Genomic DNA, 13,431 nt, shown 5'->3' with positions numbered 1-13,431 from the left:
AAGAGTAGGGAGCGAGTTCGATTCCACTTGATTAAAACTGACAGTGATTAAAAATGAGAGTGAAAACTGTTAAATATTTTTGATGGAAATCACGATAGGCGCACTGTCCAATTTATATAGTACCTTAAGTGATGAGGGTTTTGAGTGCACATGAGGTACTTGATCAGTTAGGGTGACTTAAAAGCAGCAAGTTCCCCGAACCAGATTATGAATCATAGCTTCCATCTCGTGTTGGAAAGCGATGGCCCGCTGGAATTACAAATCTTTAAAGTATAATGACCTTTCCTTGAAAGCTATGCTGAAACCTCTGAGAGCCAGAGCTGCCTGAGGCCTGCATTGAAAGAGTTCCTGCAGTGTGGTCCAGCAGAGTCAAATTCAAGGGGCCGTGGGTGGGGGGTCCAGAGGTAAGGGGACAGGAGGACTCAGAGGTTGAGATGGGGGGGGGGGGGGGGGGTCAAAGTTCAAAGCTCAGAGTTCAGGCGTGTCAGGCTGTCGGAAGTTGTGGGGCTAACACGTTGGGATGGGTATGGGTACGGACACATTGCGATGGGTACGGGGTCAGACACATTGAGGGAGGTACGGGGTTGTACATCAGTTGGGGGGTCCGGGGAGGGTCGGGTTGGAGGGATCGGGGAGATGTCCAGCTGACTCTGGGTTGAAAGAGTCCACTGGATGGGATGAAGACGACCCATGCAGATGGGGCAATACCATGGCAGAGGCCCGGGGGGGGGCAGCCCCGTGCAAAGATCTGTCTGGATCTTTAAAATAGTCACGCAGGAGTGTGGTTTTATTTCTACCTTTTTCTGAGAAACTACTCATGTAGCCTTGGCAAAAACATCGAAAGTTAGAAATTTTAATCACTTTGTCGGATGGTTCCCAGTGCAGTGCAATTGTCCAGGGTAAGTTGGTGTTTCTGGACAATTCCGTGGAAATGCTCACCTGGGAAAGTCTGAGCGCGATTCCCCAGCGAATCTTTGGGGTATCCCCCAAATCCGATGCTGGGGAGTCAGGAGGAGATCTCGTTACATCTATTGAAGCATAAAGAGCATTGTATACTGGCCTAGTCACGTCCCAAGTCGGGCTGGACAAGGATGTTACATCGCACCCATGATATGTCCACAGATGGAAATCGCAGTATGGTACATTTCAATTAATTGCATTGACGGAGCTGTGAGCTCACACTTTGAAACTAGATTTCAGTCTTTCTGACAAAATGATGAACGTATTGGCAAATTACTGCTACTGTATGAATAGTAATGCTTTCTTTTTTTGAAAGTTATTTTACAAGTAGATTAAGGGTAAATAGATAACTATGAGTTATAGATAAGTATGAGATAACTAAGAGTTTGGGCCTATTAACGACCACTGTGGCAATTTCTGTGATAAGCCGAAGGACGCAGGTCAGGTTCTAAATTAATATCCTGTGTAGGTGTTCACTCGTGAGAGGGAAGGTATGGGGTACAGAAATCAGGGAGAAGGACTATAATAAAATTAAAGAGATTAACATAGACAGAGAGGAGATTCTGAGTGGTCTGGCAGGCTTAAATCTCCAGGGCCAGATGAAATATATCCCAGGCTGCCGAGTGATGCAAGGGAGGAAATAGCAGCAGCTCTGGATTCATTTTCAATTCCTCTCTGGCCACAGGAGAGGTGCCGGAGGACTGGAGGATCACCAATGTGGTACTATTATTCAAACAGGGAGGAAATGATAAACCAGGAAACTACAGGCCAGTCAGTCTAACCTCAGTGGTGGGGAAACTATTGGAAGCAATTCTGAGAGGCAGGGATTATTCAACAACAGTCAGCATGGTTTTGTTACAAGGAGGTAATGTCTGATGAACTTGAGTGAATTTCTCGAAGAGGTGACCACATGTGTAAATGAAGGAATGCATTTGACGTAGTCTACTTGGACTTCAGCAAGGCTTTTGATAAGGTCCCACATGGGAGACTGAGAGTGAAGGTAAGAGCCCATGTGATTAAGGAAATTTGGCAAATTGGATCCAGAACTGGCTGAGTGGCAGGAAGCAGAGGGTGATGGTCGAGGGGTGTTTTTCTGACTGGAAGCCTGTGTTCAGTGGCGTCCCGCAGGGATCAGAATTGGGCATTTGCTGTTTGTGATTTTTATGAATGTAGGAGGGTTGATCAGTAAGTTCACAGATGATATGAGAATTGGTGCGGTGGTAAATAGTGAGGAGGATCGGCTTAGATTAGAGGAGGATGGGCACGTCAGATGGGCTGATCAGTGGCAAATGCAATTCAAACCAGACAAGTGTAAGGTGATGTACTTGGGCAGGATAAACAAGGCAAGGGAATACATGATGAATGGCAGGACCCTGGGAAGCAGTAAGGGATCTTGGTGTGCATGTACACCAGTCCCTTAAGGTAGCAGAGCAGGTGGACACAGTGGTTAAGAAGGCATATGATATACTTGCCTTTATTGGTTGAGGCATAGAGTTTAATAGCAGCGAGGTTATGCTGGAACTGTATAAAACATTGGTTGGACCACAGCTAGAGTATTGTGTCCATATCTGGAATACACATTATCGGAGGGAAGTGATAGCACTGGAAAGGGTACAGGGCAGCACGGTAGCACTGTGGCTCCACAGCACCAGGGTCCCAGGTTTGATTCAACGCTGGATCACTGTCTGTGCGGAGTCTGCACGTTCTCCCCGAGTCTGCGTGGGTTTCCTCCGGGTGCTCCGGTTTCCTCCCACAGCCCAAAGATGCGCAGGTTAGGTGGATTGGCCATGATAAATTGCCCTTACTGTCCAAAAAGGTTAGGAGCGGTTATTGGGTTATGGGGATAGGGTGGAAGTGAGAGCTTAAGTAGGTCGGTGCACACTCGATGGGCCGAATGGCCTCCTTCTGCACTGTATGTTCTATGTTCTTGAGATTTACCAGGATGATGCCTGGGCTGGAGAATCATAGAATCATAGATTTAACACTGCAGATGGAGGCCATTCGGCCCATTGGGTCTGCACCGGCCCTTGGAAAGAGCACCCTACGTAAGACCATGCTTCCACCCTACCATCGTAACCCACCTAAACTTTTGGATACTAAGGCGCAATTTAGCATGACCAATCCACCTAACCTGCACATTTTTGGAGTTTTAGTCATGAAGAGAAATTGGATAGACTGGGGCTGTTTTGCTTGGAACAGAGGAGACTGAGGGAGGACAAGATTGAGATGTATAATATTATGAAAGGCTTAAGTAGAGTGGACATGAACAAACCTTTCCCTTTGGTGGAGGAGTCAATGACCAGGGGGCATAGATTTAAGATAAGGGGCTGTGAGGAAAAACCTTTCTGCCCATCGGGTGGGGAGAGCTTGGAACTCGCTGCCGGAAGGGTGATGGAGACAGAGTCCCTCATAACATTTAATAACTACTTAGATATGCACTTGCGATGCCAAGGCATACAAGGCTATGGGCCAAGTGCTGGAAATCAGAATTAGAATAGTTAGGTGGTTGTTTTTGACTGGTGCAGAGTTAATGGGCCGAAGAGCCTTTTCAGTCCTGTGGGACTCTGTGACTCAATGACAGCTGATATTCATATGCACGCTTGTGCCTGAACAATGTAGTTTCTTTATATAATGGGCCCTCTTTGCTACATAGTTTTCATTATGGTAAATAAATGGCTCAGGCAGATGCAATGAAGGGTCAGTCGCCTGTAGCTGTCAATAATTGGCTGAAAGGGTGAAATCTGACATAGCTTTCTGATTAGTCAGTGTTTCACACAGTGCACAATTTCAGCAACTGTAATATATTAAAGGTAAATGTAAGGCAGCTACTCAGTATCCACTCTGTGGAAGTCGCTCCACTTATTGTAGGGTCAGAGGTTACTCCCCGGTTGTATGCAATCCCATGTCAAAAACAGCAAGAATCTTGTGTGCAGAACAGCATCAGAGATGACAAGGCAGTCATTATAACAGGAGATAGAGATTGGTTTTATTCAAATGGACAGTGAGCATTTTGTAGATTTGCAGTTTATCCACTGTCAGAAAATCAGATCTACAATTTTACTCCTTTTGAACAACCTCATCTGAAGCTGCAGTATAAAATCCGTCATTGTCATAAATATTTCAAATGAAGAAGCATAATTTAAAAGACATACAGGTCCAGAAAATACCTGGGGCGAGATTCACCAGGCCCTCAGTCACATGTTTCCCGGCGGCGCGCCATTCGCTGGCGACGGGATTCTATCTTCCCACTGCTCGTCATTGGGAATTTCCATTGACACCACCCCATGCCACTGGGAATCCCAACGGCCGGAGAATTCCAGCCACTGTTTCTACACACTTGCTTGAGGCAAAATACTTTGGAGATTGGAAGCTGGAGTAAGAATTTTGTTTTTACTTCAGTAGAGTTGAAGCAAGGAGAGGCAGAGAAAGATATCGCTCCCTGGGGAGGGTATTATTCTCCATACAGGAATCTCAGGTTTAAGGCACATCTTACTTGATTGACTCTTCTCGGTCAGAAACCCTTACTAACAATAATAATGATCTTTTTTGTCACAAGTAGGCTTACATTAACACTGCAATGAAGTTACTGTGAAAAGCCCCCAGCCGCCACATTCCGGCGCCTGTTCGGGTACACAGAGGGAGAATTCAGAATGTTCAATTCACCTAACAGCACATCTTTCAGGACTTGTGGGAGGAAACCGGAGCACTCGGAGGAAACCCACACAGACACAGAGAGAACGTGCACAGACAGTGAACCAAGCAGGGAACCAAACATGGGACCCTGACGTTGTAAAGCAGCTGTGCTAACCACTGTGCTACCGTGCCGCCCAATTCTGCCAGTAATATTCAATTTCAATAGCATTAACTTAATACTGGACTGCCACCATCTTAAGAATAGGCCTTGTTTGGTGCATCGAAACATTGGTTTCTTCCCTGGAGTGCACTTTTCATAAAAATGACAAGTTCAGGGTGAAGAAAAGTATGTATACATTGTGGTGCCAAACTGTTGTACTGAGGGTTCTCACCTTTCTTTTTTCTGAGACCCTCTCCCACATTATTAAAATTCCATGGACTCCTTACAAGGCAACACAATTCTTTTGACGATTTATCTCCGGTGGTCTTGGGGTCTGGAATCGATGAGTTGGATGGTGGATCCCATCGACTGCTTCCCAGATGTGCCTGAAAGAAAGTTGTAATCATTAGTCCAATGCAGGGGCCTGTGTGGTAGAAGACATCATTCTCAACATGGTTGTCTGGTGTATGTTGCAGTGCAGGATCCTCACCTGGTTGCCTTCCATCGACCTCACTGTCAGCACACATCAGTCCACATCATCGCTGGCCAGCTGAATCACTCTATTTTAATAATGTCTGAGCACCTTGAGGTCAGCCATTCCTCCACCTATCTGGGACATCTCTCTCTTGTTATGTGCCAGCTTGTCCTGCATGAAGGCAGATGAAGAGAATGTAAGCAGGATGGCCTGCCACACAAGATGATAAGAATGCCTGGCATGTATGGATGGTGAGTGGGGCCAAGGACGGGGTGAGGACATGATGTCCAGAGGAGATGAAGGTGTGTGCTGGAAAGTGAGTGGTAATGTCCCTTGACATGGCAATGAGTGAGATATCTGTGGATGTGTGATAGATTTGTGATTGTGTGAGTTATAGTCATAGAGGCCGGCAGCACATTAGCCCATCGCATCTGGGCCGGTCAAAATCAACCACCTATTTTACAGCACTTGGCCCATAGCCTTGTATGCCTTGGGATCGCAAGTGCACATCTAAATGGTTCTTAAATGTTATGAGGGCCTCTGCCCCCATCACATTTTCAGGCAGCAAGTTCCAAACTCCCACCACTCTCTGGGTGAAAAGGTTTTTCCTCACATCCCCTCTAAACCCCCTGCCCCTTATCTTAAATCTATGCCCCCTGGTCATTGACCCCTCCACCAAGGGGAAAGGTTTATTTCAGTGTACTCTATCCATGCCCCTGATAATTTTATATATCTCAATTGTGTACCCCCTCAGTCTCCTCTGCTCCAAGGAAAACAATCCGAGCCTATCCAAACTTTCTTCATAACTAAAACTCTCTACCCCAGACAACATCCTGGTAAATCGTTTCTGCACGTGGATTCCAGAACTGCACACAATACTCTAGCTATGGCCTAACCAACGTTTTATACAGTTTAGCATAACCTCCCTGCTATTATGCCTCTGCATTAAAGGCACGTAAACCATATGCCTTCTTAACTACTGCCCTGCTACCTAAAGAGACCAGTGTACATGTACACCAAGGCCCTTCTGATTCTCGGTGCTTTCCACAGTCCTGCCATTCATCATGTACCTTGCCTTTTTTCTGTCCTGCCCAAGTGCATCACCTCACACTTATCCAGATTGAATTCAGTTTACCACTGATCAGCCCATCTGACCAGCCTGTCGATACCCTCCTGTAATTTAAGGTTATCCTCACTCTTCTTCACCCCACCAATTTGCATATGATCTGTGAATTTACAGATCAACCCTCCCATATGCATGTCTAAATAATTTATATAAAGCACAAACAACAAGGGCCCAACATTGATTCCTGCGGGACCCCACTGGTCACAGGCTTCCAGTCAGAAAAGCACCCATCAACCACCGCTCTCTGCCTCCTGCCACTCAGCCAATTCTGCATCCAATTAGCCAAATTTCCTTGGATTCCATGGGCTCTTACCTTCACTATCAGTCTCCCATGTGAAACATTATCAAAAGCCTCGCTGAAGCCCAAATAATAATAATAAGCTATCTCAAATGCATTTCCCTCATTTACACACCTGGTCACTTCTTTGAACAAATTCAATCAAGTTCGTCAACCATTACCTCCCTTAACAAAACTATGCTGACTGTTCTTGATTAATCCCCGCCTCTCCAAATGCAGATTAATTCTGTCTCTCAGAATTTCTTCCAATAGTTTCCCCACCACTGAGGTTAGGCTGACTGGCCTGTAGTTTCCTGATTTATCCCTTCCTCCTTTCCTGAATAATGGCACCACATTGGCTATCCACCAGTCCTCCGGCATCTCTCCTGTGGCCAGAAAGGAATTGAAAATTATTCCCAGCGCCCCTGCTATTTCCTCCCTTGCCTCACTCAGCAGCCTGAGATAAATTTCATCTGGCCCTGGAAACTTGTCTACTTTTAAGCCTGCCAGACCACTCAGAACCTCCTCTCTGTGTTCATTTCTTGAATTTTATCACCATCCTGCTCCTTGATTTCAATACCCATGCTGTCCCTCACTTGTGAACACCGACATGATGTATTCATTTAGAACCCTACCTACATCCACTGGCTCCACACGCAAGTTACCGCTGTGGTTCTTAATACGCCCTACTTTTTCCCTTGTTATAGAACATAGAACATAGAACGATACAGCGCAGTACAGGCCCTTCGGCCCTCGATGTTGCACCGACATGGAAAAAAAACTAAAGGCCATCTAACCTACACTATGCCCTTATCATCCATATGCTTATCCAATAAACTTTTAAATGCCCTCAATGTTGGCGAGTTCACTACTGTTGCAGGTAGGGCATTCCACGGCCTCACCACTCTTTGCGTAAAAAACCCACCTCTGACCTCTGTCCTATATCTATTACCCCTCAATTTAAGGCTATGTCCCCTCGTGCTAGCCACCTCCATCTGCGGGAGAAGGCTCTCGCTGTCCACCCTATCTAACCCTCTGATCATTTTGTATGCCTCTATTAAGTCACCTCTTAACCTTCTTCTCTCTAACGAAAACAACCTCAAGTCCATCAGCCTTTCCTCATAAGATTTTCCCTCCATACCAGGCAACATCCTGGTAAATCTCCTCTGCACCCGTTCCAAAGCTTCCACATCCTTCCTATAATGAGGCGACCAGAACTGTACGCAACACTCCAAATGCGGCCGTACTAGAGTTTTGTACAACTGCAACATGACCTCATGGCTCCGGTACTCAATCCCTCTACCAATAAAGGCCAACACACCATAGGCCTTCTTCACAACCCTATCAACCTGGGTGGCAACTTTCAGGGATCTATGTACATGGACACCGAGATCCCTCTGCTCATCCACACTACCAAGAATTTTACCATTAGCCAAATATTCCGCATTCCTGTTATTCTTTCCAAAGTGAATCACCTCACACTTCTCCACATTAAACTCCATTTGCCACCTCTCAGCCCAGCTCTGCAGCTTATCTATGTCCCTCTGTAACCTGCAACATCCTTCCGCACTGTCTACAACTCCACCGACTTTAGTGTCGTCTGCAAATTTACTCACCCATCCTTCTGCGCCCTCCTCTAGGTCATTTATAAAAATGACAAACAGCAACGGCCCCAGAACAGATCCTTGTGGTACGCCACTCGTAACTGAACTCCATTCTGAACATTTCCCATCAACTACCACTCTCTGTCTTCTTTCAACTAGCCAATTTCTGATCCACATCTCTAAATCACCCTCAATCCCCAGCCTCCGTATTTTCTGCAATAGCCGACCGTGGGGAACCTTATCAAACGCTTTACTAAAATCCATATACACCACATCAACTGCTCTACCCTCGTCTACCTGTTCAGTCACCTTCTCAAAGAACTCGATAAGGTTTGTGAGGCATGACCTACCCTTCACAAAGCCATGCTGACTATCCCTAATCATATTATTCCTATCTAGATGATTATAAATCGTATCTTTTATAATCCTCTCCAAGACCTTACCCACCACAGACGTTAGGCTCACCGGCCTATAGTTACCGGGGTTATCTCTACTCCCCTTCTTGAACAAAGGGACCACATTTGCTATCCTCCAGTCCTCTGGCACTATTCCTGTAGCCAATGATGACCTAAAAATCAAAGCCAAAGGCTCAGCAATCTCTTCCCTGGCTTCCCAGAGAATCCTAGGATAAATCCCATCCGGCCCCGGGGACTTATCTATTTTCACCTTGTCCAGAATTGCCAACACTTCTTCCCTACGCACCTCAATGCCATCTATTCTAATAGCCTGGGTCTCAGCATTCTCCTCCACAATATTATCTTTTTCTTGAGTGAATACTGACGAAAAGTATTCATTTAGTATCTCGCTTATCTCCTCAGCCTCCACACACAACTTCCCACCACTGTCCTTGACTGGCCCTACTCTTACCCTAGTCATTCTTTTATTCCTGACATACCTATAGAAAGCTTTTGGGTTTTCCTTGATCCTACCTGCCAAAGACTTCTCATGTCCCCTCCTTGCTCGTCTCAGCTCTCTCTTTAGATCCTTCCTCGCTTCCTTGTAACTATCAAGCGCCCCAACTGAAACTTCATGCCTCATCTTCACATAGGCCTCCTTCTTCCTCTTAACAAGAGATTCCACTTCTTTGGTAAACCACGGTTCCCTCGCTCGACCCCTTCCTCCCTGCCTGACTGGTACGTACTTATCAAGAACATGCAATAGCTGTTCCTTGAACAAGCTCCACATATCCAGTGTGCCCAACCCTTGCAGCCTACTTCTCCAACCAACACATCCTAAGTCATGTCTAATGGCATCATAATTGCCCTTCCCCCAGCTATAACTCTTGCCCTGCGGGGTATACTTATCCCTTTCCATCACTAACGTAAAGGTCACCGAATTGTGGTCACTGTTTCCAAAGTGCTCACCTACCTCCAGATCTAACTCCTGGCCTGGTTCATTACCCAAAACCAAATCCAATGTGGCCTCGCCTCTTGTTGGCCTGTCAACATATTGTGTCAGGAAACCCTCCTGCACACATTGTACAAAGAATGACCCATCTAATGTACTCGAACTATATCTTTTCCAGTCAATATTTGGAAAGTTAAAGTCTCCCATAACAACTACCCTATTACTTTTACTCTTTTCCAGAATCATCTTCGCCATCCTTTCCTCTACATCCCTAGAACTATTAGGTGGCCTATAGAAAACTCCCAACAGGGTGACTTCTCCTTTCCTGTTTCTCACCTCAGCCCATACTACCTCAGAAGAAGAGTCCCCATCTAGCATCCTTTCCGCCACCGTAATACTGTCCTTGACTAGCAGCGCCACACCTCCCCCTAATTTGCCCCCTTCTCTGAGCTTACTAAAGCACCTAAACCCCGGAACCTGCAACAACCATTCCTGTCCCTGCTCTATCCATGTCTCTGAAATGGCCACAACGTCGAAGTCCCAGGTACCAACCCATGCTGCCAGTTCCCCTACCTTATTTCGTATACTCCTGGCATTGAAGTAGACACACTTCAAACCACCTACCTGAACACTGGCACCCTCCTGCGATGTCAAATCTGTGCTCCTGACCTCTATACTCTCAATCTCCCATACCCCAAAACTACAATCCAGGTTCCCATGCCCCTGCTGAATTAGTTTAAACCCCCCCAAAGAGCACTAACAAATCTCCCCCCCAGGATATTGGTGCCCCTCAGGTTCAGATGTAGACCATCCTGTCTATAGAGGTCCCACCTTCCCCAGAAAGAGCCCCAGTTATCCAGAAATCTGAATCCCTCCCGCCTGCACCATCCCTGTAGCCACCTGTTTAATTGCTCTCTCTCCCTATTCCTCATCTCACTATCACGTGGCACGGGCAACAACCCAGAGATAACAACTCTGTTTGTTCTCGCTCTGAGCTTCCATCCTAGCTCCCTAAAGGCCTGCCTGACATCCTTGTCCCCTTTCCTACCTATGTCGTTAGTGCCAATGTGGACTACGACTTGGGGCTGCTCCCCCTCCCCCTTAAGGACCCGGAAAACACGATCCGAGACATCCTTTTATCTTTAACATACTTGTAAAACAAGTTGACAGTGATGAGATCATTCATACTCTTTTATGTTACTATGCTCTATTGGAGTGTGTTGACACTGACCACCGCTGCCACCACTTCCATGCTGGATTGGTCAGGTTGGATAAAGCTCTTCGCCCAGGGCAGGGGTTCAGAATATCACGGTGGTCCTCCACTACATCTGGGAGGTGTTTGAGGAGGCATCATTTGCGGGAAGCAGGTTTCCTAGCTTTGACAGCCATCAGTCCCAGCAGCTTCCTAACGTTTGGAAAATGCTAGTTCTGTGCTAGCACTTTCCAAACGTTAGCTTTTAAATATGGCTAATGAATACTGAAATGCTTAAATACTGAAGCTCTGAGGTCACAGCAGGGTAGGTGAATCAGAGGCCACCTTGCCAGTGTTGCCTCTCATTCTTTGTCAATATTTCAATACGGGGTGAAATTCCTCTATTGCCGTCAGCGGGTCAAACGGCACTTTCCCCACCCGATATCGGACTATCCCGATTTCAAACAAAGTCCCACACTTCGTCTCTGGTGAACACGCTGCCTGCTCATGGCAGCTGCACAGTTAGTTGATGGCTGATTAGAACTGGTCCCTTTGCCATCAGGACCTGACTCTGGTGCTTTGAATTCCGGTTAATATAAATACAGGAAGGTTTTATTCAGCACGAAGGTCAGCTTGATTGCTAGACAGAGGACTGAACTCTTGAAATTGATGAGTGAGAGAAGAGATGCTGTTCTCGGCCTGGATGTTTGGAATAATGGAGAGCCCATCAGTCATGGCAACAATGACAGAGACCAAAAATCAGAAGCCCCACCCATCAACATTGCGCCTACCATTTTCACAGAGGCAGGAAGGGGCCGGGGACAGGATTTGCACATGTGATTTTCAAGGTGGCAGCTGCCCATATAAATCAGGCGCTTATGTCTAATTCTGGTGACCGAAATGTGTGAAACACAACATGTGCAGGTTAGGAGCTGGTAGTAGCAGGCCTGAACTTTGTCAAGCCCTGTGGAGGAGTGAAGTGCCCTTTTGGACAGGTAGGGCACCCCTTTGGATATGGTCCTAGGACACCTTTGGGAGGGTGGTGTCAGGTGTCCTTTGGATGAGGTCATGCGCCTCTTGGGAGAGGTAACAGTGCCCTTGGGATTTTTAAAAGTAGACACGAATGTGTATAAAAAGTGCATAAATTCATTAACTTTCATGCTTATTGGAACTGTCAAAAGTGTCAAAGTAAACTGTCAAAGGCTAATAATGTCAATTCACCTCTGGAATTCAGATAATTTGTCCATTTTTGGACCAAGACTGCAATGCGTCAAAATCCGAATAGTCTTGGCAAAACACAAATTGAGCATTGTGATCAGGTTATTGCTGAGTAAATGTAAAGTTGTCATAGTCCCAGAATACCATAGGCTTCTTTCTCCTTTGAGGAGAGCTGACTGGTGGTAAAGTGGTAATTTAATCTGAGAATCACCACACCTCAGGCGAGGGGCAAGGTTGAGAAGGTGGGCCTTCATGAATAACCATGAATATTGCTGAGTAAATGCCGATTGATAGCACTACCCATGATGTGTTCCATTTCTTTGTTGTTGATTGAGAGTAGATTAATGTGCTGAAAATTGGCCCAATTGGATTTGTTCTGCTTTTTGTGGCCAGGACATGATTTAGCAATTTCCCATGTTGCCAGGTAGATGGAAGTGCTCTGGCTGAACTAAAACAGGTTGTCAAAGAGCATAGCTCGATCTGGAGAATAAATCTTCAGACCTGCTTCGGGGACATGTCAGGGCCCATGACCTTTGGAGAATCCAGTACCTTGATATCATGTGGAGTGAATCAAATTGGCTGAATGCGGACAACTGTGATTCTGGGGGCCTCAGGATGAGGCCGAGGTGGATCATCCACTCAGCAGTTTTGGCTACAAATGGTTGCAAATGCTTCAGCCTATTTTTTTGCACTGATGTGCTGGGCTCCCCCATCATTGAGTTTGGGGTTATTTGTGGAGTCTCCCCCCCCCCCCCACCCACTCTGCACCCCCCCCCCCCCTCCCCGCCCCCACCCGCTTGGAACACATCAGTTGGGGCAGCAGGGTAGCATGGTGGTTAGCATAAGTGCTTCACAGCTCCAGGGTCCCAGGTTCGATTCCCGGTTGGGTCACTGTCTGTGTGGAGTCTGCACGTCCTCCCCCTGTGTGCGTGGGTTTCCTCCGGGTGCTCCGGTTTCCTCCCACAGTCCAAAGATGTGCGGGTTAGGTGGATTGGCCATGCTAAATTGCCCGTAGTGTCCTAATAAAAGAAAGGTTAAGGGGGGGGGGGGGGGGGGGGGTTGTTGGGTTACGGTATAGGGTGGATACGTGGGTTTGAGTAGGGTGATCATGGATCGGCACAACATTGAGGGCCGAAGGGCCTGTTCTGTGCTGTACTGTTCTATGTTCTATGTTAAGGGGGTGGGGGGGTTGTTGGGATACGGGTGGAGGGTGGATACGTGGGGTTGAGTAGGGTGATCATTGCTCGGCACAACATCGAGGGCCGAAGGGCCTGTTCTGTGCTGTACTGTTCTATGTTCTATGTTCTAGTTCATCCTGCATGAAAATGAAAATCGCTTATTGCCACAAGTAGGCTTCAAATGAAGTTACTGTGAAAAGCCCCTGGTCGCCACATTCCGGCACCTGTTCGGGGAGGCTGGTACGGAAATTGAACAGTGCT

The 13,431-nt window shown here is 46.7% G+C and overlaps 1 protein-coding gene across 2 annotated transcripts in view; it reads left to right on the top strand.

The window, feature by feature from the left end:
* gpc6a (glypican 6a) overlaps positions 1 to 13,431 on the top strand; it is a 1,200,543-nt gene that overhangs the window by 1,136,517 nt on the left and 50,595 nt on the right. The gene's annotated exons all lie outside the window — the stretch shown is intronic.

The sequence above is a fragment of the Scyliorhinus canicula genome, chromosome 14, assembly GCF_902713615.1.
Source record: "Scyliorhinus canicula chromosome 14, sScyCan1.1, whole genome shotgun sequence".
Classification (NCBI taxonomy): domain Eukaryota; kingdom Metazoa; phylum Chordata; class Chondrichthyes; order Carcharhiniformes; family Scyliorhinidae; genus Scyliorhinus; species Scyliorhinus canicula.
Note: the sequence above shows the minus strand (reverse complement) of the source record. Positions and strands in the feature narration are given on the sequence as shown.